General features: G+C 43.3%; 1 protein-coding gene across 7 annotated transcripts in view; it reads right to left on the bottom strand.

Moving 5' to 3' along the window:
- The window catches only part of NOD1 (nucleotide binding oligomerization domain containing 1), an 87,769-nt gene extending 63,766 nt beyond the window's left edge, over positions 1-24,003 (bottom strand). Inside the window, exons 1-2 of one of the 7 annotated variants that reach the window (XM_043463276.1) lie at positions 23,453-23,991; positions 21,034-21,191 (exon numbers count right to left, since the gene is read on the bottom strand). The gene's annotated coding sequence lies outside the window, so the exon portion shown is untranslated. Of the gene's footprint in view, positions 1-21,033; positions 21,192-23,452 lie in introns of all 7 variants that reach the window. The other 6 variants (XM_043463284.1, XM_043463279.1, XM_043463277.1 and 3 more) reach the window with 6 other exon arrangements.
- Between the last annotated feature and the right edge of the window lie 628 nt (positions 24,004-24,631).

Here is a 24,631-nt window from a genome sequence, read left to right as displayed (position 1 = left end):
TGTCTATACTGATATCTACAGAACAGCACAGCCAATAGCAACAGAATGTCCAGCATTTAGAATGCATGTTGAGTGTTCAAAGTTGACCAATATACAGGACCATAAAGCATGTTCTGAACAAATTTTAAAGAACTGAAATCATTCAGAACATGTTCTCTGATCACAGTGTAATAAAGCTAGAAATAAAAAATATTTTAAAAATTTCCAAAATCATAAGTCAAGGAAGAAATAAGAGCAGAAATTAGAAAATACTTCGAATTGCACAATAATGAAAATACAACTTATCAAAATTTGTGGGCTATGATTTAAAAAGTCATAGAAATGTATAGCCTTATAAGCATATATTAGAAAAGAAAAAAAACTGTCATATTATTTATACTGTGCTTTTATTATTCTACCAGGCATATTTACTCTTGTTTATAAATATTCTTTGCAAAGAGTTTTAGAAAATAAATGAAATTTCATCATAAGGATGGTATTCTAATTTGTTCAGGCAGTTTCTTATACACATATATATGTATGCATACATTACACATATTATAAATAGCCATATACACTGAGAAGAAAACTCAGAAATCTATCAAAACATTTGGGTGACAATATTACAGGTGATTTTTATTACTTAGATTTTGGGAGGCATATTCCAAATTATCTTTGATAGGGAGCATCTCATTTTTAAAATGAGAAAAAAATAAATATTTAGCCCATCCCAAGTACTTATGTTTACCTCTCAGGAACATTGCTGCAGACTTTTGAAAGGTTTTTGAGCTTGCTGTCGACCAGTACGCTCCACCAGTTCTGTGTCCTAGTAACTTGTCTATTTAGAACAGCGAGCAGGTAAGGACAAGCCCACAGCCAAGGCAGGGGCCTGTGCTCTCTGGCTGCCACCATGTTCTCCTTTGCTGGCCAGTCACCAGGAGAAACTGGAGGGGAAGGGGTCTGAAGGGGTAGAAAGAAAGCCACACCTCCCAGGAGAGAGTGATCCCAAGGCAGTCTTAGCACAGAAGGGTCGGCTGTGATGCCTTCCCAGCTGAAGAAGTAGACTGTGAGGGTGAGCAGGCCTCCCAGAGAGGGAGCAGCTCGGATTCATTCCTTCCTCCATTTTCACTCATCATGTATTTACGGAACATATAGGACACATATGTGAGTAAAATCAACTACCCCTGCCCTCAGGGGGCTTACAGAGAAGATAGTATAACTAACACAAACCAACCAGACCACCAAATGCAAAGAAAACAGATTAACAGCTGAAACAGCTGATCAGAGGCTGAAAACAGGGGAAACAAAGAGTTTGGAATGTGGTGGACATGGATCCCCAGAATCAAAGGAGGGCTGTGTCAGCCAAAAGTCTGGGAAGCAGGTGAGGCCCAGGGTTTAGAGGGCACCTGAGCCAACGCACCATCAAGTCACCAGGACGCTTCCCAGAAAGAACTCACTTAAAAAGGAGTCCCACATCTGGAGAACAACCAGGACTCATGGGTAGAGACTGACTTCTATTCCAGTTGGTCCTGGCATCACAGGGAGCCCCCAGAGAAACCACAAACATAGGCATATGCATAATACACACTCACACATATGCACACACATTCAGTTTAGCTTTCCAAAGAGGGATTTATCCTAGGCCTGCTCCTTTATGCCCCTTCTACTACCCAGGGGATCTAGAAGGAAATGTGCATTCTCTGGTAACTGAGATGCTAAGATAAAAAACATTTCATAAAAATGCTCATCCATCTCTGACGTTTCATTCTATGTTTTAATAATTTTCCTCAAATATAAAAAGCAATGCCTGCTCACTGTGGAAAATTTGGAAATAAAAAAAGTTTAGAGAAACAAAGTTGCCCATCACCCACTGTTAACATTTTGGAGTATTTCCCCTTTCTGCTTTCCTCTATATTCACTTATACTGATCTATCTGCATATTTGGCATCACACTATCTGTAGTCGTTGTACCTCTGCCAAGGCCCCCTTTTGAGCTGCAGAAGCTCATTTCTGACAGTTGCTTTGCTTTCCCTGGTTTTTATTTTATGAAGAGTAAGAACCACCTGCCACTCTTTGCTGTTTTCAAGCCTCGCACCTGAGGAATCCATGTGCCAAACCGAGGATCAAAATTGACGACAAATGGGAGCCCCTTCCTAGGCTCAGCCCTGCCTGCCTGAGCTGCCAGCGCAAATCTGGACGCTGTACCTGGCAGCCTCCACCAGCTGCCAGTCACACGACGACAAGCTATCCATCACAGGCCTGCGGAAGGGCTGCAGAGGGCAGGTGGTGGCGGGGGACGGTGGATGCTGGGCAGACTCTGAGATGCTCATCCTTAGGCATCCTTCTCGGGAAACCCAATGTCAAACCTGTGCTGCTCAGAGGTCCCAGCAGGGCACTGACAGTCATCACTAACACTGCAGAAGCACTTCGCTATGGGCCCAGTATTGATTGAACACTTCCACTAACTCCAGGAAGCTGGATAATGTAAGGATTCAAGTGGTCTCTGGAGCCAGAGGGCTGAGTTCAGATGTGCGTCCACTGCTCATGAGCAAGTCAGCCATCCTCTTGTGTCTCAGATTCCTCCAAGTCTCTGACAGTTCTACCTCCAAGTGTTGCTGTAGGATTGAGTTCATGGTCACTAAGTGCCCAGACCTCATTTAACCCCCTCTGTTCTCTAACTCGATCCTCAGAACAGCCAGAGGCGGCAGAAGTCATCGTTACCCGTGATTTACAATGAGGACGCTGAGGCATGCAGAGGGTAAGCAGCTCCCCCCTTCACAGAGGTTACGACACGGTTGGGCAGATGGACACAGAACAGGGGACTACAGGAGTGACTGAGAAATGACCAGAGAGTCAAGTCTGCCTGTAGCTCTCCCGAAGGCTTCCTTAGCCCCACTGGAGCCCTCTGTAGTGGAAGGTGATGGAGAGAAGTGGCAAGAGCCTCTGTCTAGTAGGCAGTTTGGATCCAAGACACTAGAGAGATGCCGAGCCCTGAAAACTCACAGCACACAAGCAGCAGGGGGAGAACTGCCCAGTTGCTGAGGGTCACCCAGGTGTGCCACCCCATCCCACTCATCCTTAGAATAAGGCCCAACAGAGATCATTTCAGCATTCCCTGGAGATACTGGCAAACGCGTCCAGGCCGCAGCAGTCTCGTTCTGTGCACAATCATCTGGCAGAGCCCGAGTGCAGAGGTCACCCTGCCCACAGTGTGGTGTGAATACTGACTCCCAGGAGGAGCAGACACTTTGGCCCCCATCCCAACTGAAGAAGGTGTGGGGGCTAGAGTGAGCACAGAAACCGTGAAGAAATCATTTCCCAGTATCCACATGATTTCATTCTTTCTTACACACCCAAGGGTTGGGAGTCATCATTCACATATATATGTATTTCAAAATAAATGGCACAGCTTTCTGAAAATTGGTATTTTTTGTAATACCAGCAGATAAGATTCCCAACAGCAGATAAGATCCCTAGGCCTTAAAACATTCTTTAGCAGTGTGGAAGATGCTAACATAGAGTCAGGCCACCCTGCAACTATTTCTGCTGCTGACTTTTTCTACTTTTTCTGCATTCAGGCTGGAAACAAATACAAACATAAGCAAAATCAAGGCCAGCCTTGCTGGCATCCAGGTGCTGTGGCATTGGCTCAGGGCCATCCGCTCTGCTCCTGTTCTGACTGCCACCTCCCTAAGCTCTAGTCATTTCTGGAAATGTGAGTCCTCACACGGACCGCTGTTCGCTAGGCTCTGGAACCGTGGAGGCCACAGTGAAATGTCGATGATTAACTTTCAGGATATAACCTTATTGACCACAGGACAGTTTCACAGACTCTCCTACCCACTCCTTGACAAAGAACACTGCGAGAGAAGAGTGTTGCTCATCAAGCAGTTTGGATTCTCCTCCCAGGTACCAAGTAGGATTACACATTATTGAAGTCAGCTGCTCTGACTCACGATACATGAGCAGAAGTGGAACGAGTTACTCAGCATGGTTGCAAAATTTGTCAGCATACAACTCACCTTTTCCTCTGGCACTAGGACCAGCGACATTCCAGCCAGTGGTTGCTCCACCCACCTGGCCCATAGGTAACCACAGTAAGGACAGCCTCTGCCAACTTGTGATGGGCATAGAGTGTGAACAAGAAACAAACCTTTGTTTTTGTTTGAGCTGCTGAGATTTTGGAATTACCCGTTACTGCAGTACAACCTAGCCGGGCCTGAAGATACCATTATTTTGGGTAAGAAAAGCACTTAGCACATTAAGAAGCTGAGGCCCAGAGTGGTGAAGTGAGTTATCAAGGGCCAGACAGCTGGCTGGAGGCAGAACAGAAGGCTTGGAATACTCTCTGCAGCCCTCTGCCTGCCTTCACACCACACCAGTTTCTACAGGACAGAGAGCCAGGACATTAAAGAACCACTCGCAATAAAGATAAAGCCACGGGTTTCCCTGGTGGTCCAGCGGTTAAGGATCTGCCTGCCAATGCTGGGGACACAGGTCTGACCCCTGGCTGGGGAAGATCCCACATTCGGCAGCGTGGCTGGGCCTGGGCTCCACAACTACTGAACCTAAGGGCCACAACTCTGGAAGCCCACTCGCCTGGAGCCCGTGCTCTGCAGCAGAGGCCACTGCAATGAGAAGCCTGCACAGCACAACTAGAGAATATCCCCTGCTTGCCTCAACTAGAGAAAGCCTGTGTGCAGCCACAAAGCCCCAGCATAGCCAGAAATAAATATTGTAAAAAAAAAAATAAAAAAGATAAAACCACTACAACTTTTTTCTTCAGATGCCATAAAACCGATTTTAGAATTAAATTAAAATTCAGCATCATTTCCCACCTACCTCAGACTTAAAAGTAATCTATACAAGAAAATACTAATTTATTTAAAGAGGCGGGGAGGCATACAGTAAGCCACACATTCTCTTTTGTACTGGACTGGCTGTGTCTGCTTGTTGAGGTCCTGCACCCACCTCACTCCACACAGCTACTTGCCCCACATCAGAAAAACCTCAGCCACTCAACCCAGTTCACCACCACCACTTCTGTCAGAGTCATTGGCTAGGAACCATAAAAGATAAAAAGACATGATTAGTGATCAAAAAAAAAAAAAAAGAATGTGGTGGAGCTCCATGTATTGAAAGAAAGACCTTCAAGACATACTGTCATTTGAAAAATGCAAGCTGCAGAAACAGTACAATAACATAATTTGCCCATATCATTTGCCCTATAGACATGCAAAACATTATATATTTTCTACAAGCATACATCTGTGAACATAAATGCAAAGAAAAACAACTGGAAAGAGACATACTTTATGAGAAGAGACAGTACTTCCTGACAGGCAAGCGCATAAAGGATTGGTATAGTACTTTTATTCATAACATTTTACTTTTTTATAAGAATATATACTTGCATAATTTAAAGTTATTTAAACTTTAAATAAGCCTTTTTAATCATCAGGGCATCTTAGGAAACCTTGAGGCAGGTTAATGAAACACTCCCAGCAATCACCATTTTTTAATGAACTTTGAGTTTCAGCTCACCCTCTTAGGGAAAAATGCTCAGTCTCCATTAAACTAAATGACAATCCACTAAAATCAAACACACTCAGATGGAATAGTATGACTCCTTCTGTGCACCTGTCAATAAACAGAATGCTCCTCTTGGTTTGGTGAAATATCATAGTCAGACTTGATGGGTTTGTGGATGGGAACATTTTTGTTATCAATTTAGTAAGAGCCTGTCAACTTACGTTATTACTACTGAACCTGGTTTGAGACAAGGCATGTAAGATGAAAAATCAAGCCCTACAAAAACAAAATGAAGCAAAAGAGTCAACAGAACTGACTTTCAAGTAGATATTTTTAAACCTTAAAACTGTTTAACCTTAAGCAACACACTGGAAAAAACTGATCCATAATTACCACAAGTCTCATTTCCTTTGTCTTATTTTTCCTTTCATGTAATTAATCCAAGCCACTGAACACTTTAAAATAACATGGACTCAGATTCCTTCTGTGTAACATTCTGACCCTGAGTGATGTTTTCATCTGATGAATGATGTCAAAGATACCTTATACTTTCCATCAATATCTCCTCCCCACCTAAACAGCTATCATTACTAATGAAACCTCTTTAGATTTTTCCTTTCTTTCTGCTAAAAAAAAAAAAAATCCTATTGCTAGGATCTATCCAGAAAATGCCATCTCTGGCAGAGCCACATTAGCCATGCATGATGTGGACATATAAAACATTCTGTCTACACATTCCTGGACAATAGGAATTGATCGCTGCTGTTTATTTACTGAACTCAGATTTAAGATAATGTAAAATAAAGCCATCCTTCTCTGCTTACCTCAAATAGATACCTGTCTACTTCAGAGATGACATTCCCCAGATTACAAAAAGGCAACAAAAATAGGCTCTGCTGGGGCTTCCCTGGTGGCTCAGTGGTAAAGAACCCAGCGACCAACACAGGAGATACGGTTCAATCCCTGATCTTGCAAGATCCCACATGCCGCAGAGCAACGAGGCCTGTGAACCACAACTACTGAGCCTGTGCTCTAGAGTCTGGGGGCCACAACTACTGAAGCCCAAGGGCCACAGAGCCTGAGCTCCACAGCAGGAGAAGCCACTGCAATGCGGCAACTAGAGAAGAGCCCATCCACACTCTCCAAAACTAGAGAAAAGCCCGCGCTGCAGCAAAGACCCAGCACAGCCAAAAACAAAATAAAATAATTTTTTAAAAAAGGTTCTGCCAGGAGGCCACACCTGAGGCAAGGGATGGGGTCGGTGTCCTCAAGGTCGGCCCAGAGGAGGACTTCTTGTGAGGGGTCTGCCTTGTTCAATCAGTAATGTGACACTGAGTGCAAGCTCCTGAAGAGATCAAGCCCTGAGCCTTTGAAGCGGGAGCACTGATTCCAAGACCCTAGACTACCAGAAAACTAACCCTAGGGAGTATCAAATAGTGAGAACTCACACAAAAGAAACCACTTGAATACAAGACCCTGCATCACCCAACCACCAGTTGCACCCTGTGCAGGATGCCTCATCTAAACAACAAACAAGACAAAAATACAAACCAAATCATCAGCAGACAGGATAACCACACCTCACACCGCCTTGTCCACCAGAGGAAAAACAAACAAACAAAAACTCAGCACAAATCTCACCCTATATGAAGCTCACACAAACCACTGGACCAACCTTAGGAGGGCAGAAACCAAAAGCAAGATAGAATTCAACCTTCTTCAAGGAAAGAAATCAACTTTCCTTGAAGCCTGGGAAAAGGAGACCTCAAACACAATAAGTTAAAAAAAAATAATAATGAAAAGGCAGAGACATACTGCACAAACGAAGGAACAAACTAGAAACACAGAAGTCCAAATAAATGAAGAGGAAACAGGCGAACTCCCTGAAAAGGAATTCAGAATAATGGTAATAAAGATGATCAAAAACCTTGAAAACAAAATGGAGAAAATGCAAGAATCAGTTAACAAAGACCTAGAAGAATTAAAGAATAAACATACGGACACAAACGACAGAATTACTGAAATTAAGAATACTCTAGAAGGAATCAATAGCAGAATATCTGAAGGAGAAGAACAAATCAGTAAGCTGGAAGATAAAATGGTGGAAATAACTTCTCAAGAGCAGAATAAAGTAAAAAGAATGAAAAGAACTGAAAACAGCCTCAGAGACCTCTGGGGCCATATCAAACACACCAACATTCAAATTATAGGGGTCCCAGAAGAAAAATAGAAAAAGAAAGGGTATGAGAAAATTTTTGAAGAGATTATAGTTGAAAATTTCCCCAACATGGAAAAAGAAACAGTCACTAAAGTACAAGAGGCACGAAGAGTCCCATACAGGATAAACCCAAGGAGAAACATACCAAGACACATACTAATCAAACTAAGAAAGACTAAACACAAAGGAAGAATATTAAAAGCAGCAAGGGAGAAGCAACAAGTAACATACAAGGGAAACCCCATACGCTTAACAGTTGATCTTTCAGCAGAAACTCTGCAGGCCAGAAGGGAATGGCAGGATATATTTAAAGTACTGAGAGGAAAACATCTACAACCAAGATTACTGTACCGAACAAGGATCTCATTCAAAATTGATGGAGAAATAAATAGCTTTCAGATAAGCAAAAGTTAAAAGAATTCATTACCACCAAACCGACTTTACAACAAATGTTAAAGGGACTTATATAGCTAAGAAATACAAGAGAAGAAAAAGAGCCACAAAATCAACCCCAAACAATTAAGAAAATGGCAATAGGAACATATACATCAATAATTACTTTAAATGTAAATGGATTAAACGCTCCAACCAAAAGACACAGACTGGCAGAATGGATACAAAAACAAGACCCATATATATGTTGTCTATAAGAAACCCACTTCAGACCTCAAGACACATATAGACTGAAAGTGAGAGGATGGAAAAATATATTCCATGCAAATGGGAAGCAAAAGAAAACTGGAGTAACAATCCTCATATCAGAAAAAACAGACCTTAAAGAAAATTACAAGAGATAAGGAAGGACACTACATAATGATCAAGGGATCAATCCAAGAGGAAGACGTAACAATCATAAATATCTATGCACCCAACATAGGAGCACCTCAATATATAAGACAAACACTAACAGACATAAAAGAAGAAATTGACAGTAACACAATAATAGCAGGAGACTTTAACACCCCACTCACACCAATGGACAGATCATCAAATCAGAAAAATAATAAGGAAACACAAGTCTTAAATGATACATTAGATAGATGGATCTCACTGATATCTTCAGGACATTCCATCCAAATGCAGAAGAATATACCTTCTTCTCAAGTGCACATGAAACATTCTCCAGGATAGCCCACATCATGGGTCCCAAATCAAGCCTCAGTAAATTTAAGAAAATTGAAATTGTATCAAGCATCTTCTCCGATCACAATGCTATCAAACTAGATATCAATTACATGAAAAAAACTGTAACAAACACAAACACATGGAGATTAAACAACACAGTTTTAAGTAACCAACAGATTACTGAATAAATTAAAAGGGAAATCAAAAGATTTCTAGAAACAAATGACAATGAAAACATGACAACTATAAACCTATGGGATGCAGCAAAAGCAGTTCTAAGAAGGAAGTTTATAGTAATACAATCCTACCTCAAGAAACAAGAAAAACATTGAATAGACAACCTAACTTTACACCTAAAACAACTGGAAAAAGAACAAAAAACACCCAAAATTAGTAGAAGGAAATAAGTCACAAAGATCTGAGCAGAAATAAATGAAAAAGAAATGAAAGAAACAATAGTAAAGATTAATAAAACTAAAAGCTGGTTCTTTGAGAAGACAAACAAAATTGACAAACCATTAGCCAGACTCATCAAAAAAAAAGAAAAAGAAAAAGAATCAAATCAACAAAATTAAAAAGGAGAGGTTACAACAAACAATGCAGAAATACAAAGGATTATAAGAGACTATCATGAACTATTATGAACTATTATTATCCAATAAAATGGATAACCTGGAAGAGATGGACTGATTCCTAGAAAAGTTCAATCTTCCAAGAATGAACCAGAAAGAAATAGAAATTATGAACAACCCAATTACAAGCACTGAAATTGAAGCTGTGGTCAAACACCTCCCAAAAAACAAAAGCCCAGGACTGGATGGCTTCACAGGAGAATTCTATCAAACATTTAGAGAAGAGCTAATGCCTATCCTTCTAAAACACTTCCAAAAAAATTGCAGAGGAAGGAACACTTTCAAACCCATTCTACAAGGCCACCATCACTGTGATACCAAAACCAAAGAAAACACACACACCAAAAAACTACTGGCCAATATCTGATGAACATAGATGCAAAAATCCTCAACAAAATTTTAGCAAACAAAATTCAGCAACACCTCAAAAAGCTCATACACCATAATCAAGTTGGGTTTATTCCAGGGATGCAAGGACTCTTCAATATACACAAATCAATCAATGTGATACACCATATTAACAAATTGAAAGATAAAAACCATATGATAATCTCCATAGATGCAGAAGAAGCCTTTTACAAAATTCAACACCCATTTATGATTAAAACTCTTCAAAAAATGTCATAGAAGGAACCTGTCTCAACATAGTAAAGGCTATGTATGATAAGTCTACAGCAAACATTCTCAATGGTGAAAAACTAAAAGCATTCCCCCTAAGGTCAGGAACAAGACAAGGGGTGTCCACTTCCACCACTATTATTCAACATAGTTCTGGAAGTTCTAGCTATAGCAATCAGAGAAGAAAAAGAAATAAAAGGACTCCAGATCAGAAAAGAAGAAATAAAGCTCTCACTGTTTGCAGATGATATGACACTGCACATTGAAAACCCTAAAGATAGTATCAGAAAATTACTAGAGCTAATCAGTGAGTTTGGCAAAGTTTCAGGATACAAAATCAATACACAGAAATCACTTGTGTTTCTATATACAAACAATGAAAAATCACAAAGAGAAATTAAGGAATCAATACCATTCACCATTGCAACAAAATGGAATAAACTTACCTAAGGATAAAAAAGAACTGTACACAAAAAATTATAAGACACTAATAAAAGAAATCAAAGATGACATAAACCGATGGAGAGATATTCCATGTTCCTAGGTAGGAAGAATCAATATTGTGACAATGACTATACTACCAAATGCAATCTACAGATTCATTGCAATCCCTACCAAATTACCAATGGCATTTTTCACAGACCTAGAACAAAAAATTTCACAATTCATATGGAAACACAAAAGAACCCAAAAAGCCAAAGCAGTCTTGAGAAAGAAGAATGGAGCTGGAGGAATCAACCTTCCTGACTTCAGATTATACTACAAAGCTACAATCAGCAAGATAGTATGGTACTGGCACAAAAACAGAAATATAGACCAATGGAACAAGATAGAAAGCCCAGAAATAAACCCATGCACCTATGGGTACCTTATTTTTGACAAAGGAGGCAAGAATACACAATGGGGCAAAGACAGCCTCTTTAATAAATGGCGCTGGGAAAACAGGACAGCTACATGTAAAAGAATGAAATTAGAAAACCTCCTAACACCATACACATAGATAAACTCAAAATGGATTAAAGACCTAAATGTAAGACCAGAAACTATAAAACTCTTAGAGGAAAACAGGCAGAACACTCAAAGACATAAATCAAAGAAAGATCCTCTATGACCCACCTCCTAGAGTAATGGAAATAAAAACAAAAGTAAACAAGTGGGATCTGATTAAACTTAAAAATTTTTGCATATCAAAGGAAACTATAAGCAAGGTGAAAAGACAACCCTCAGAATGGGAGAAAATAATAGCAAATGAAACAACTGACAAAGGATTATTTCCAAAATATACAAGCAGCCCATACAACAATACCAGAAAAAACAAACAACCCAATCAAAAAGTGGGGAAAAGACCTAAACAGACATTTCGTCAAAGAAGACATACAGATGGCTAACAAACACATGAAAAGATGCTCAACATCGCTCATTATTAGAGAAATGCAAATCAAAACTACAATGAAATACACCTCACACCAGTCAGAATGAGCCATCATCAAAAAGTCTACAAACAATAAATGCTGGAGAGGATGTGGAGAAAAGGGAATGCTCTTGCACTGTTGGTGGGAATGTAAACTGATACAGCCACTATGGAAGACAGTATGGAGATTCCTTAAAACACAAGAATAAAACCACCATATGACCCAGCAATCTCACTCCTAGACATATACCCTGAGGAAACCAAAATTGAAAGAGACACATGTATCCCATTGTTCATTGCAACACTACTTACAATAGCTAGAACATGGAAGCAACCTAGATGTCCATTGACAGATGAATGGATAAAGAAGTTGTGGTACATATACACAATGGAATATTACTCAGCCATAAAAAGGAATGCATTTGAGTCAGTTCTAATGAGGTGGATGAACCTTGAACCTATTATACAGAGTGAAGTGAGTCATAAAGAGAAAGATAAATACTGTATTCTAATGCATATATACAGAATCTAGAAAAATGGTACTGAAGAACTTATTTACAGGGCAACAATGGAGAAAGAGACATAGAGAATAGATTTATGGACAAGGGGAGACGGGAGGAGAGGGTGAGATGATGTACAGAAAGAGTAACATGGAAACTTATATTACCATATGTAAAATAGATAGCCAATGGGAATCTGCTATACGGCTCAGGAAACTCAAACAGGGGCTCTGTATCAATCTAGAAGGGTGGGATGGGGCGGGAGATGGGAGGGAGGCTCAAAAGGGAGAGGATATATGTATACCTGTGGCTGATTCATGTTGAGGTTTGACAGAAAACAGCAAAGTTCTATAAAGCAATTATCTTTCAATTAAAAAAAAAAAGGTTCTGCCAACTTGATCGTAAACCCCCGCACAACCTGAAGACACACAACCATAAACACTGAGGATCAAGCTCGATTCTCCTCAAGGAAATGACTTCTCTCTGGAGTGTGGTTCATTTGAACAGGACCCAGGGCCTCCTCAGCCCAGTCTCACAGTGCAGAAGACAATTATACCCTGTGTGCTGACATAGATGCTATGGACAGTAAGGCTCTACCATACTTCAAGCTGCCCAACAGGGAGGTGGGTGGACCAATACCTTCCATCAGCAATTGAACAGCAAGCTAAGACCAAGCACAATTTTATACAGTACTGATACAACTGCACAGAGAACACACAATATGGGTCAAACAGAGTCCTACTTTCTCTGCTGCATAAGCCACAGAAACATCAGCTCAATTATGCTTACAGAAACTAGACAAACCCAAGCTGCCATTCTTCACTGGGTCTACACGGAACTCTATTTCTCATGAGCATGGGGTTTCCGGGGGGTTATTCATTTTTCTTGTTTTGTTTCCAATTTATTAACCTGGAAAACCGGCCTAGTACTTCATGCCTCTGCCATACCTGAAAACTACTAACAGCCCCCTCCAGAGAAAATTTAGCAGACAGTTGAGGCTACAGTCATTATTTGAAGCTTTTAAATTCTATTAACATTCATTTACTTTAAGTATCTGAATGCATGTAATCTCTCAGAACTTCACAGATAGAAAAAGTCAGTCTCGCTCAGTCTTTTGTCTCGTTCTCCGTCTCTCCTTCCATCTCTCAGTCTCCCGTTCTCTCTCTCGCTTGTGAAAGCACCACTTAGACTGAACTCTAGGCACAGACACTGCCACCCTGCCACCACAAAGGCAGGAATGCCGACACAGCGCACATGAGCACTTGGGGGTGGATACTCATGGGATACCAACCACCTTTCACAGCTATCTGGGCCTTCAGGGAACTCGAATGTCTGACTCAACATTCCCAAGCCAAGCGTCTCCTTCTGGTCAAGAAACTGTGCTCAGAGTGCAGAGTCAGCCTCTCCCTTCCCTCCTGGAACCGTGGACTTCTGGAGTGGAACAGAACACTGTCCAACACCTCTATTTTAGAGATGAGGAAACCGAAGCTCTAGGCAAGGCCAAGACCAGAACTGGAACCCTGGCACTGAGGTCTCCAGGCACTGAGGCTAATGCTCTTTTATTTATTTCTGGTTAGAGTAACGCCCTCAGCAGCCAAGAGTTTCACCCCACCCCACCCCCAGCAGGGACTGGTGTCCATCAAATGTGGAAAGCACAGGCGCCCCACCTCACCATGTCCTCCCCTAAGCTCCTCTCTCCCCTCACTGGGAATTCCCATGGTATTTTATCCCCACCTGTGTTACAGGATGGGGTACATCACTTTTTTCTTCTCCTGAATTCTTTCTCCATATCAATTGATGGTGGCAGTGAAGGGGCAAGACTAAAACCAGGCTGAAAGTGAAAGTGGCTTAGTCGTGTCCGACTCTTTGCGACCCCATGAACTATGCAGTCCATGGAATTCTCCAGGCCAGAGTACTGGAGTGGGTAGCCTTTCCCTTCTCCAGGGGATCTTCCCAACCCAAGGATTGAACCCAGGTCTCCCACATTGCAGGCGGATTCTTTACCAGCTGAGCCACAAGGGAAGCCCAGAACCAGACTACCTGGTTCCAATCACTAGCTGTGTGATTTGGACAAATACATAGCATTCTGTGTTTCAATGTTCTAATGTTCTTGTCTACAAAATGCAGACTATAACACCTACTTTCTAGGACTGGTGTGAGGATTCAGTGAGTGAATACTTAGACGGCATTTAGCACAACACTGGTCACATTACAAGCATTTATCATGACCAAGGAGATGGTGGTGTAAGTTGGAGCTTTGGATTGATTCATCTTTGAGGCCCAGCATTTGACTATGAGGGATGGTGTCCATATGGTTAGTCCCTATATCTCCAGCACAGAGAGGATGCTAGATTTAAAAAAAAGTTGAATGAATGAATCTAGCACAGTATACTGCTTATAACAGATGCTCCATTAACGATCACTGAACAAATATGTAGATTTCCAGAATTCACAGACTCACTTAGGAGTGTCACCGGGAAAGTTCATTAGTAGATAAATTCAGATCTGCAGGCACCAAAATTTTCTATTGCTCTAAGACTTTTCCCTGAGCAGCTGCCTTAAAAAGTGTAACCGAAGTACAGCTCTCAATTTCCAAGCACTCTCTTGGTACACAATCACCCACTGTTTTGTGACAATGTCCTCCATTGTGCCTTATTATGGGTGTGCTGTGCCGAGTCGCTTCAGTCTTATCTGACTCTCTGTGACCACCATGGACTGAAGCCCACCAGGCTCCTCTGTCCATGGGATTCTCCAGGCAAGAATACTGGAGTGGGTTGCCATGCCCTCCTCCAGGGGATCTTGCCAATCAAGGGACTGAACCCATTTCTCTTATGTCTCCTGCATTGGCAGGTGGGTTCTTTACCACTAGCACCACCTGGGAAGCTCATGCCTTATGGGGTTGATATACAATTGTTAGTGGACATTTTCCTGTTTTTATCTAGGCTTTGAAAAACAAAGTTCCCAAAACCCTCTGCTGGTACGTATCTCTGAGGGCCCACTGAATTAAAATATCTTAATAAAGGAAGCCAACAAAAGATAACAGTCTTGAATCAGAAACCCAGATCTGGAACCCTATAAGTGGGTTTAGGTGCTTATACCAGAGAAAGTTCTACAGAAGGGGTGGGTCTGGAAGCCAGAGAACATTAGGAGATGGCAATGAGGATGACACAGAACGTATCTGGAGCTTCTCAAATAAAAGGCACTTTGTAAGAACAAAATATGTTAGTCACCTTGGAGGCTTGATGTGAAACCTGGTCTTGAACAAACAAACACTCAGATGACTGTTGGCCAAAATGCTTAGCTGGAGACTTTTACTGTCTGGGACGCAAATCTACCTGAAGCTTAGCCAGATAGTACCTGGGATGTATGGGAGGAGACCCCAAGGGCCATCGAGAGGCCGAGGAGATGCCGGGTTCTTCTGAGAGGTGGCACGCCCTGGGCCCCCGCCCAGCGAGGGCCTATCTCAGGAAGCAGGTCCTCCTTGCCAGCCCAGATACACCTGACCTGCTGTGACCTCTCACTCCATGACCTCACGACAGCCACACAGGGGTGAGGATAAAGGGGGTAACGCAGATGCCCCAAAACAAGAGGCTTTTCCTGTACCTGGAAGCTCCACGGAAAGAATTTGTTTTTCTAAACACTCCAGTTTTTTAAGTATATGCAAATTCCAGTAGATGAACAGAGTGAAGAAAGTACCTCTTTCAGGGCTTTGGGGCTAAAGCCAGAGAGAATCAGACTAGCATGAACTACCACTCAAAACTTCTCCCCTGAGCCAGGGGGTTCCCAGAATTTTTACCCACAGACTCTGACACTCTGGCACCCACACTGCCATCCTGCCTCCCCTTTTGGGAACCTTTTGTTCCTGTTCCTAAGGGAGCTAGGGGGTACTAGCTAGCTCCACCCATGTGCATCCACAGAGGTTCCTGCTGAATGGTGCTGGTACCTGGCTGGCTGGCATGCATTTACACACATCTGCTCCTGAAAACCATGGAGCAGGTGCTGTGGGCCAGGCAGACCAGTCTCTGAGTCCTGGTTCTGCCATCTTTTCTCTGTTCTGAGACTCAGTTCCTTCATTAGAAACTGAAAACCATAGGGACTTCCCTGGTGGTCCAGGGGTTAAGAATCTGCCTTGCAATGAACACGGGTTCGATCCCTGGTCAGGGAACTATTATCCACATGCCAAGGAGCAGCTAAGTCCGCACACCACAACGAGAGTCTGGCACTGCAACAAAGAGATCCTGCATGATGCAATGAAGATTCCATGTGCCACAGGTAAGACCCAATGCACCCAAATAAAGATTTAAAAAAAGTAATTGAAAACTGTAATTTGTCTCCATAGTTGTCTCGCACATTAAGACAAGATTTACTTAATTTACTTGTTGTTTAGTTGCCTAGTCGTGTCCGATTCTTTGTGACCCTATGGACTGTAGCCTGCCAGGTTCTCTGTCTGTGGGATTTCCCAGGCAAAAATACTGGAGCGGGTTGCCCTTTCCTTCTCCAGATCACCTTCCTGACCAAGGGGTTGAACTCACGTCTCCTGTATTGGCAGGTGGATTCTTTACCACTGAGCCACCAGGGAAACCCAAGACAACATTTATAAAGCTTAACAAGTAAAGGTCATTAATCATCTTTTTCTCATAGATTACTAACATTGAGAAAAGGTGTGGGTGGGAACTCCTCAAAGCCTCCTACTGCCCTCTGCAATAAACTTCCAAATCCTTCCCAGCCCAGGAGGCTCTGCTTGGCCTTCCTCATTGCACTCTCAATACACTCCATTCTTTCCACCTCTGAGCCTTCAAGCATGCTCTTGCTTGCATCTGGTGTGGCCTTACTCTCTTCATCCCCAAGAACTAGTTGAAAAGGCTCACTCTTGGAGGGGCAGATCCCAGACTCCCTTAATCCCAGTACATGTGTCATGACCTTCTACTGTTCTCACTTACAGCACTTAGCCCATTTATAACTATGTACTTCTGTTTACCACCCCTTCCTCTCCCAATAGCTGGCAAATTCCCTTTGGCCAGGTGCTGGGCCCTGGGATTCATTCACTGCTGTATCCCCAAAACTTGGTAGATGCCTGGCACCAGCAAGGTCTTCTCATAATATCTGTTGAATCAATGGGTTGCAGAATTGAAACGTGAAGAGCCAGGAGGAGCCAGGAGCTATAAGTAGTTCTCTGACAGCCCTCAACACCAGGCTGGGAAGCCAGCAAGTTTCTTTTTTATTCAGAAATCCAGAAAAACAAGTGCCAGCTCATTATCAGAAATGTTAAATCATCCCCAAGTCACTCAATGGAGAACTCCCTTTTCTAGGCTCCGAGTTCCACTGGCCCAGGCCTCTTGGAAGGCTGCCAGAGCTCCAAACAATGCAAATGCTGGTGGGGTGTAGAATGGTGATAAGAGGAATTTCTTAAAAGGTAGTGGGCCTGGCACAGGCCACTGTCTTTTTGATGGAATGCCCTTTAAACACTGTCATGTCCACCTGGGTCCCCATCCTGGGAAATTCCAGGCCTGGTTTCTGTTTTCTCAAATACTCAGCACACCTGTCTGGGTGAATGTTTTAGAATATGTTTAGAAACACAGAATGTCTGTGTTTTATTACAGCTAGGTTAACAATCTCAGTACTCTGAGATGATCGACACTTATTCCAAAATAAACATCGTAATTCATTCTAATAACGTCAGTCAATACCAGTATCACCACCCCCAGTGCGTATTAGATCATCCAGTGAAAGCAATGGTTGAGGTTTAAAGGTTATAAATGGAGGCGGAGGGGGGTTCCCATGTTCACTCCATCAGCAGGCAGAGGCAGGCAGTTCTTTGCAAGGGCCTTGTATCCAGGAGCACCACGCTACAGAGAGCACAAGCATATCTGTGGGTCTATTCCAGGAGGCAGGCGTGGGGGTGGGGAGGTGGGCAGAGAGGGAGGGGCACTCACTGAGTTCTGAGTGGTTAGAACCTGGATTTCTGTTCTAAATCCTGAGTGCAGCACTAACAATCTGTTGACTTTGGGCTGGTTATTTAATCTCACTGAGCCTTAGCTGTCTCCTCTGTAAAATAGGAGAAACAGTAACTACAATATGAGGTTGTTGGGAAGATTAAATGAGCTAAAAAAAAAACCAGAAACCTAAAGTCCTTCAACTAGTGTTGCAGAGAGTAAACCTATGTAAGCGTTTGCTATCATTATTTAAGGTTTAGGAGATCAGACACATCTTTATTTCACTTCATTTCATCAAAGCCTCAAGCCAATCCTTCCAGATTGATAGAGTTATCCCCTTCTCACAGATGTAAAAACTGAGGCTCCTGAGGATTAAGTAGCTAATTCAAAGCCAGACAACTAGGAGATGGCAAGACAGCACTTGAACCAAATCATCATACTTGTTATTATCATCTTAACCACCATTTCCTGGAAGCCAGGTGGGACACTGAGCACTTCACAGCAACTATCTTAGCAAATACTCAAAACCACTCTCTAAAGAAAGAACTATTTCATACAGACGAGGACATAAGGTTGGAAGAATTAAATCTTGGACGAGGTCACATTGTTAGTTAATGAATGAAGTGGGAGCTTGATCCTAGTTCTGACACCAAAACTCACAGTCTCTTCAAATCCTGACTGTCTAGTATTTGTCATAGATCTTGTAACTTCACTTGAAATCATCCACGTGCTTGAATTCATATTAAATGTAAACGACACTAGCCTTGTTAAGTGAAGTCCAGGAATGGCTCACTCCATGAAGGGGCCTGCTGTCCTGAATAACAAGGAGTTAGGATATGCCCAAAGAAAAGCCTAGCTTTCCACCTGGTTCCTTCTAGAAGGCGTGGTTTGGGGTCACTGATAGCAATTGGGGAATGTGTTAAAATGAAGCATGAGGAGTTCTTAGTCATTAGACTTTTATCTTTTGGGAATTAGAACACAAATATTTTCTCATGTAAATCATCATCTGCTCCCTGCTCTTCTACCATGGAAAGGTTTTCCTTTCCTCAGCAGTATGTGACTGCCCTACTCAGCTAAGCGTGACTCTGAAAGTATCTACCAAGTCGCTCCATCCCCGCAACTATTTTCTGTCCCTAACCTGTATCATGGAGATGACATAGAGAAGGGCCAATAGCAACAAAGATATAGTGAGATATACAAAGATGTAGTGACGGTGACTTTTCACGTTTTATTAAAATAGTAACCAACCAACAGCTGGTGCTCACTTTGCAAATTACCTAGACCCTCATGTTGACCCATTCATTAGTTTGATAGGAAACTATGTTGTTGCTTGCTTTATTGATTATGCCAAAGCCTTTGATCACAACAAACTGGAAAATTCTTCAATAGATGGGAATACCAGACCACCTTACGTGCCTTCTGAGAAATCTGTATGCAGATCAAGAAGCAACAGTTAGAACTGGACATGGAACAACAGACTGGTTCCAAATTGAGAAAGGAGTACATCAAGGCTGTGTATTGTCACCCTGTTTATTTAACTTACATGCAGAGTACATCATGCAAAATGCCCAGCTGGATAAAGCATAAGCTGGAATCAAGATTGCCGGGAGAAATATCAATAACCTCAGATATGCAGATGACACCACCCTTATGGCAGAAAGTGATGAAAAATTAAAGAGCCTCTTGATGAAGGTGAAAGAGGAGAGAGAAAAAGTTGGCTTAAAACTCAACATTAAAAAACTAAGATCATGGCATCCGATCCCATCACTTCATGGCAAATAGATGAGGAAACAATAGAAACAGTGAGAGACTTTATTTTTTTGGGCTACAAAATCACTGCAGATGGTGACTGAAGCCATGAAATTAAAAGAACACTTGCTCCTTGGAAGAAAAACTATGACCAACCTAGACAGTATTTTAAAAAGCAGAGACATTACTTGGCCGACAAAGGTCTGTCTAGTCAAAGCTACGGTTTTTCCAGTAGTCATGTATGGATGTGAGAGCTGGACCATAAAGAAAGCTGAGCACCGAAGAACTTTTGAACTGTGGTGTTGGAGAAGACTCTTGAGAGTCCCTTGGACTGCAAGGAGATCCAACCAGTCCATCCTAAAGGAAATCAGTCCTGAATATTCATTGGAAGGACTGATGTTGAAGCTGAACTCCAATACTTTGGCCACCTGATGCGAAGAACTGACTCATTGGAAAAGACCCTGATGCTGGGAAAGACTGAAGGCAGGAGAAGGGGACAACAGAGAATGAGATGGTTGGATGGCATCACTGAGTCAATGGACATGAGTTTGAGCAAGCTCTGGGAGTTGGTGATGGATAGGAAAGCCTAGTGTGCTGCAGTCCATGAGGTCACAAAGAGTCGGTCATGACTGAGCAACTGAACTGAACTGATGTTGCTGATGAACTGAACTGATGATGTTGATGGATGTAAAATACATCCACCTCTTTATGACCCCATGGACTGCAGCACACTAGGCTTTCCTGTCCTCCACTGTCTCCTGGAGTTTGCTCAAACTCATGTCCATTGAGTTGGTGATTCTATCTAACCATTTCATCTTCTGCCGCCCTGTTCTTCCTTTGCCTTCGATCTTTCCCAGCATCAGGGTCTTTTTCAGTGAATTGGCTGGGCCAGTGGAACTCAGAGCCGCTGAAATTGAATTGAAACCCCAAAATATAGTTTAAAGGAAAATGACTACTCAGCAAAACAAATAACAAAGCAACAGGTTACTAGAGAGCACTCTAAGTGAAGTATAACACAAAATTGCCTTGCTGGTTCTATAGAAGCAGATCCCTTGTTAGGGCATCTTGCCCCTTCAGAGGGCCAAGGAAAGATCGCCACAGAGTAACAGCATTCCAGACTCAACAGCTCCAGAGGCAGGGAGGATGACTAAGGGGAGGAGAGAGGGTGGCAAGCTTGTCCTGGCCAACTCTGCGTTAAAATCTGTGCCCACAGTTTGGTCTGTGGTGGGTTTTAGATAAAACAGAAGAAGAATTCAACCCATAAAGTCTTGCTTTGACAAACTTTCCAGCACTGGGTAAAATACATCAATTAATTGAAATGGAAGTGATTACTCACCTTTTACTACAAGAGTCAAGTTTGGGGGGCAGGGGAAAACACTTGTCACTGAGTATTTGACACACCACAGAGTTTTCCTTGAAACAACCTTCCTTCCTTCCAACTTTGGACTCTATAGATGGATGAAAGGAAGCCCTTTGTATGAGACTCAACTGACTCTGCCCAAAGATAAAAGAAAATAGGACTTTCAGAAACCTGCAGTAGACCTAAAAGCTTCTACATGACAAAAAAATTAGCAAAAGTATAAACCTTATCTTTTTAAATTTCACCTTGCCTCAAACCCCCAAAAAAGAAGAATCATAGAAGGAGCTGGTGATTCAAACTTCAAATCCTAAATTTAAGTCTTAGATACTGAATAAATATTGAACTTTTTTTTAATAAAAGGAGACAAGAATTTAAGAGTCTCATTAGGCAAGTATCAGGGATAGTGCTGTAAAAGCACTTGATTTTTATATCAACATCAAATCACTATTTAAAGTATTTCTACTGTTTAATCTAAAATAAACAGTGTTGCTGTTACTGTCAAGAGGATCACCAGTGACACACACAGTGGAACCAACGTGAAAGATTCAGGATGCCCCCACTGACAGCTGCAGGATGTAGGTTTTCCCTTCCCCAAATTCCTGACTTCTTGGTCATCTAAGAAGGATTCATTGTCCCTAGGCCAAGAGTCAGTAGCAAAACAGGTACAACAGGGGCACAGCCCAAGGATGCTGACAGCACGAAAGTCACGTGTATGTGCCCATGTCAATTCTGAAACCCTGTAAACAGCCCAGCTACAGGGGAGCTCATGTGTATATATGTGTATACACATATGCATGTGTGTGTGTGTATATATATATATTGCAATGGAATAGAGGAAGTCTCAAACTTAAGGACCACTTTGTCATTCCTATCACATGGAGTAAAACTGTATTCCAAAGCCATTAATAAGCCTTACTGAGCGGCAGGCTGGTGGCCTGAAATTCCAGACCTCAAAGTACACAGTGACCGAGGAGGAGGAGTACAAGCCCCTCTCCTGGGCAGGAAAAGAAAAAGGGAAAGGAGTTTCAAGGGAGACAACCGCTGGACACTCTCTTCACTGTGGCTGTACTAATTAAACAACTGTTGAACACAGATCACCACTGCAGTGGCTACTAACTGCTACCAACGGAGCAGCAACCCAGCCTGCCAGGCATTTGATACACATTACCTCATTCAGGACAGAGCTATTTTTCCCCCATTTCACAAGAAAGAAAACAGGGGTTCAGGGAGATCATGCAAGTATCACAGAAGTGACAGAATCTGAATTTGGGCCCAGGTTTGATGGGCTCCAAAGCTTGAACTTAAATTTCTTCATTATGCAAAACCACAATTCACTCTTCTTGGACCCTCTGGAAGCCCTCTCTTCTCCTAGGCTGTTGTTTGTTTCAAATCCACCTTTCTTATCTGCCCCACACATGCAGTAGAAATCTGTGCCTTGTCCAGGGGGCCTGGTTGCTGACATTAGAGCTATCTGCCCGCAGCATATACCCTAAGTTGAGAAGAGGGTAAATTCGTGTGCACTCCTAATATCCAGGGTAGAGTTACTCTTCCTTGGATATGGGAAATCTCAGATAGGGGGCTTTTAGCAGGAACAAACCCGACCCTGCAGCAAGCACACCTAGCTTCACCCTTAAAGCAGCAATCCCAGGAGTTGTCAATGGGTTTACTGGATTCCCTTCACTTAACTTTAAATGACAGTAACAGAGGCATTTCCCAGAAAGCAGAACCAACGAGGCATCATGATCTGGCAAAGCTTCTGTGTTTCACAATGTGCCAAAAGACTGTGTGCATAGCTGAGGCAGTATTCCGGTGACGCTGCCAAGTCTTGTCTCATTTCCCTTCTCTGTGTCTCGGGAAACCGGAGGGAGGGCCACTGCCCCTTCCCCAGGGCCACGCGGGGCACTGGGTACAGCCGGATCTGTCTGCAGGCTGGACTCTTATCAAAGCCCCTGCCCGCCTTTCCACCCTCTCTTGGCAACCACTCTTTGGTCGTTGGTGCTCAACCCTGCCCACACAGTGGAATCAGTTGAGAAGTGTAAACGATACAGACCCCCGCCCCCTCCACTCCCCCAGGGGTTCTGATGGATCCAGCCTGGGCATCTGAACTTTACAAGCACCCCAGCTGATTCTACGGTGCAGGCAAGACTGAGACGCTCTGTCTGGAGCACCGTGGGATAAACGATTCCCCTATCGCTGAAGTTCACCCCCCTGAACTTTCGTGGCGTTCCACAAACCCCGGGTTTCTCCCCCTTGCTCCACCCGGAGCTCTTCCAGCGCAGCTTTGAATTCTGCCCGCTCGCAGGACGCCGCCTCTCTGCGCCTCCTCCGCCGCGGCCCCCCAGGACCCCCAGAAAACGTGTGCCCCGCGCGACCCTTCCCTGCCGCTGGGACTTACTTGGTCGCCCGGTGTGCAGACCTCGCGGTATTGGGGGGCCAGAGCCGGAGTCCGGTGCGCCGGGAGCGCGCGGGCGGGAACTCGGAGGTTGGGGGGCGCCGGGCCCGGAGGGCGCGGCGCCCGCAACTTCACCCGCTGCAGGGAAGGTACAGCCGCCGCGCGGGCCGGGAACGCGAACTGTCCGATCGTAGCGACGGCCGCGCCCAGAACCTCCGCGGCCTGCGCGAAAAGGCCGAGGCGCGGCCCGGGCGAGCGAGGCGGGCGCGGGCGGCCGGCAGAGGCTGCGCACAGAAAGTGGCCCTGGGCAGTCGGGAAGGGCAGTCCCTGCCCCCGCAGAGTGGCCAAGCCACCGCGCGGGCAGGCCTGAGAGCTCACCTAGAGGTGACGCATTGCCTGCTGGTGCTGCCAGCTCGGTCCCGGCCGCTGCGAGCTCAGGCCCGTCCCGCTAGAAGTGCTAGCCCAGCGTCTGCAACCAGAGGCAGCTGCTTCAAAAACACGACGATGGAGACGCCTGTTGGAACACGTGCTCCCCCGTGAAACTCCTGTTAACACGTGACACGTGCTCCCGGATGAAAAGCAGCTCAAAACAATCAAACTTTTTACAACAGAGCATATACTTCGATATGGACTTTTAAAAAATCTAAGGTTTTCTTCCTGCCCTTAAATCTCTTCTTGGCGGTGTACATGGTACGCTGTTAACGCTGTGATGACCTGTCAGGGAATTGATAACTTGCTAGCTAATACATTTCCCAGTAAAATGTTTTTTTTTTTAACGTTTTAAATGGAGGTCTACATAAGGCATAACGATGCTATAAATAAGTTTCACACTGAATAAAGTACATTCAATCATGTGACCCCATGTGCTCATGAATATTTAGATTCCCAACAGAAGCCTTCTCAGAAGGCTGCCTTCTGAGAAGTTTGTTCATAACTCAAAAGTGAAATTTGCAAACGTTAACACTGATGGGAGACGTGCAAACTTGTCAAACCTAATATAGAGACGCTAAAGATACCAATTCTCCTTCATGTAAGTTTATCCTTACATGAGCTTCTGGTAGAAAAATTGCAAAATTTGTCCTTTCTTCTAGGATTCTGGATTTTATATTCCATATCTTTTAAATACTCACATTTTCTGTATCCTGCTTCTCTGGCTGCACTTTCAGTTAACTTCTTCAGTTC

The sequence above is a fragment of the Cervus canadensis genome, chromosome 3 (genome assembly GCF_019320065.1).
Source record: "Cervus canadensis isolate Bull #8, Minnesota chromosome 3, ASM1932006v1, whole genome shotgun sequence".
Classification (NCBI taxonomy): domain Eukaryota; kingdom Metazoa; phylum Chordata; class Mammalia; order Artiodactyla; family Cervidae; genus Cervus; species Cervus canadensis.
This window is presented reverse-complemented; position numbering and strand designations above follow the sequence as displayed.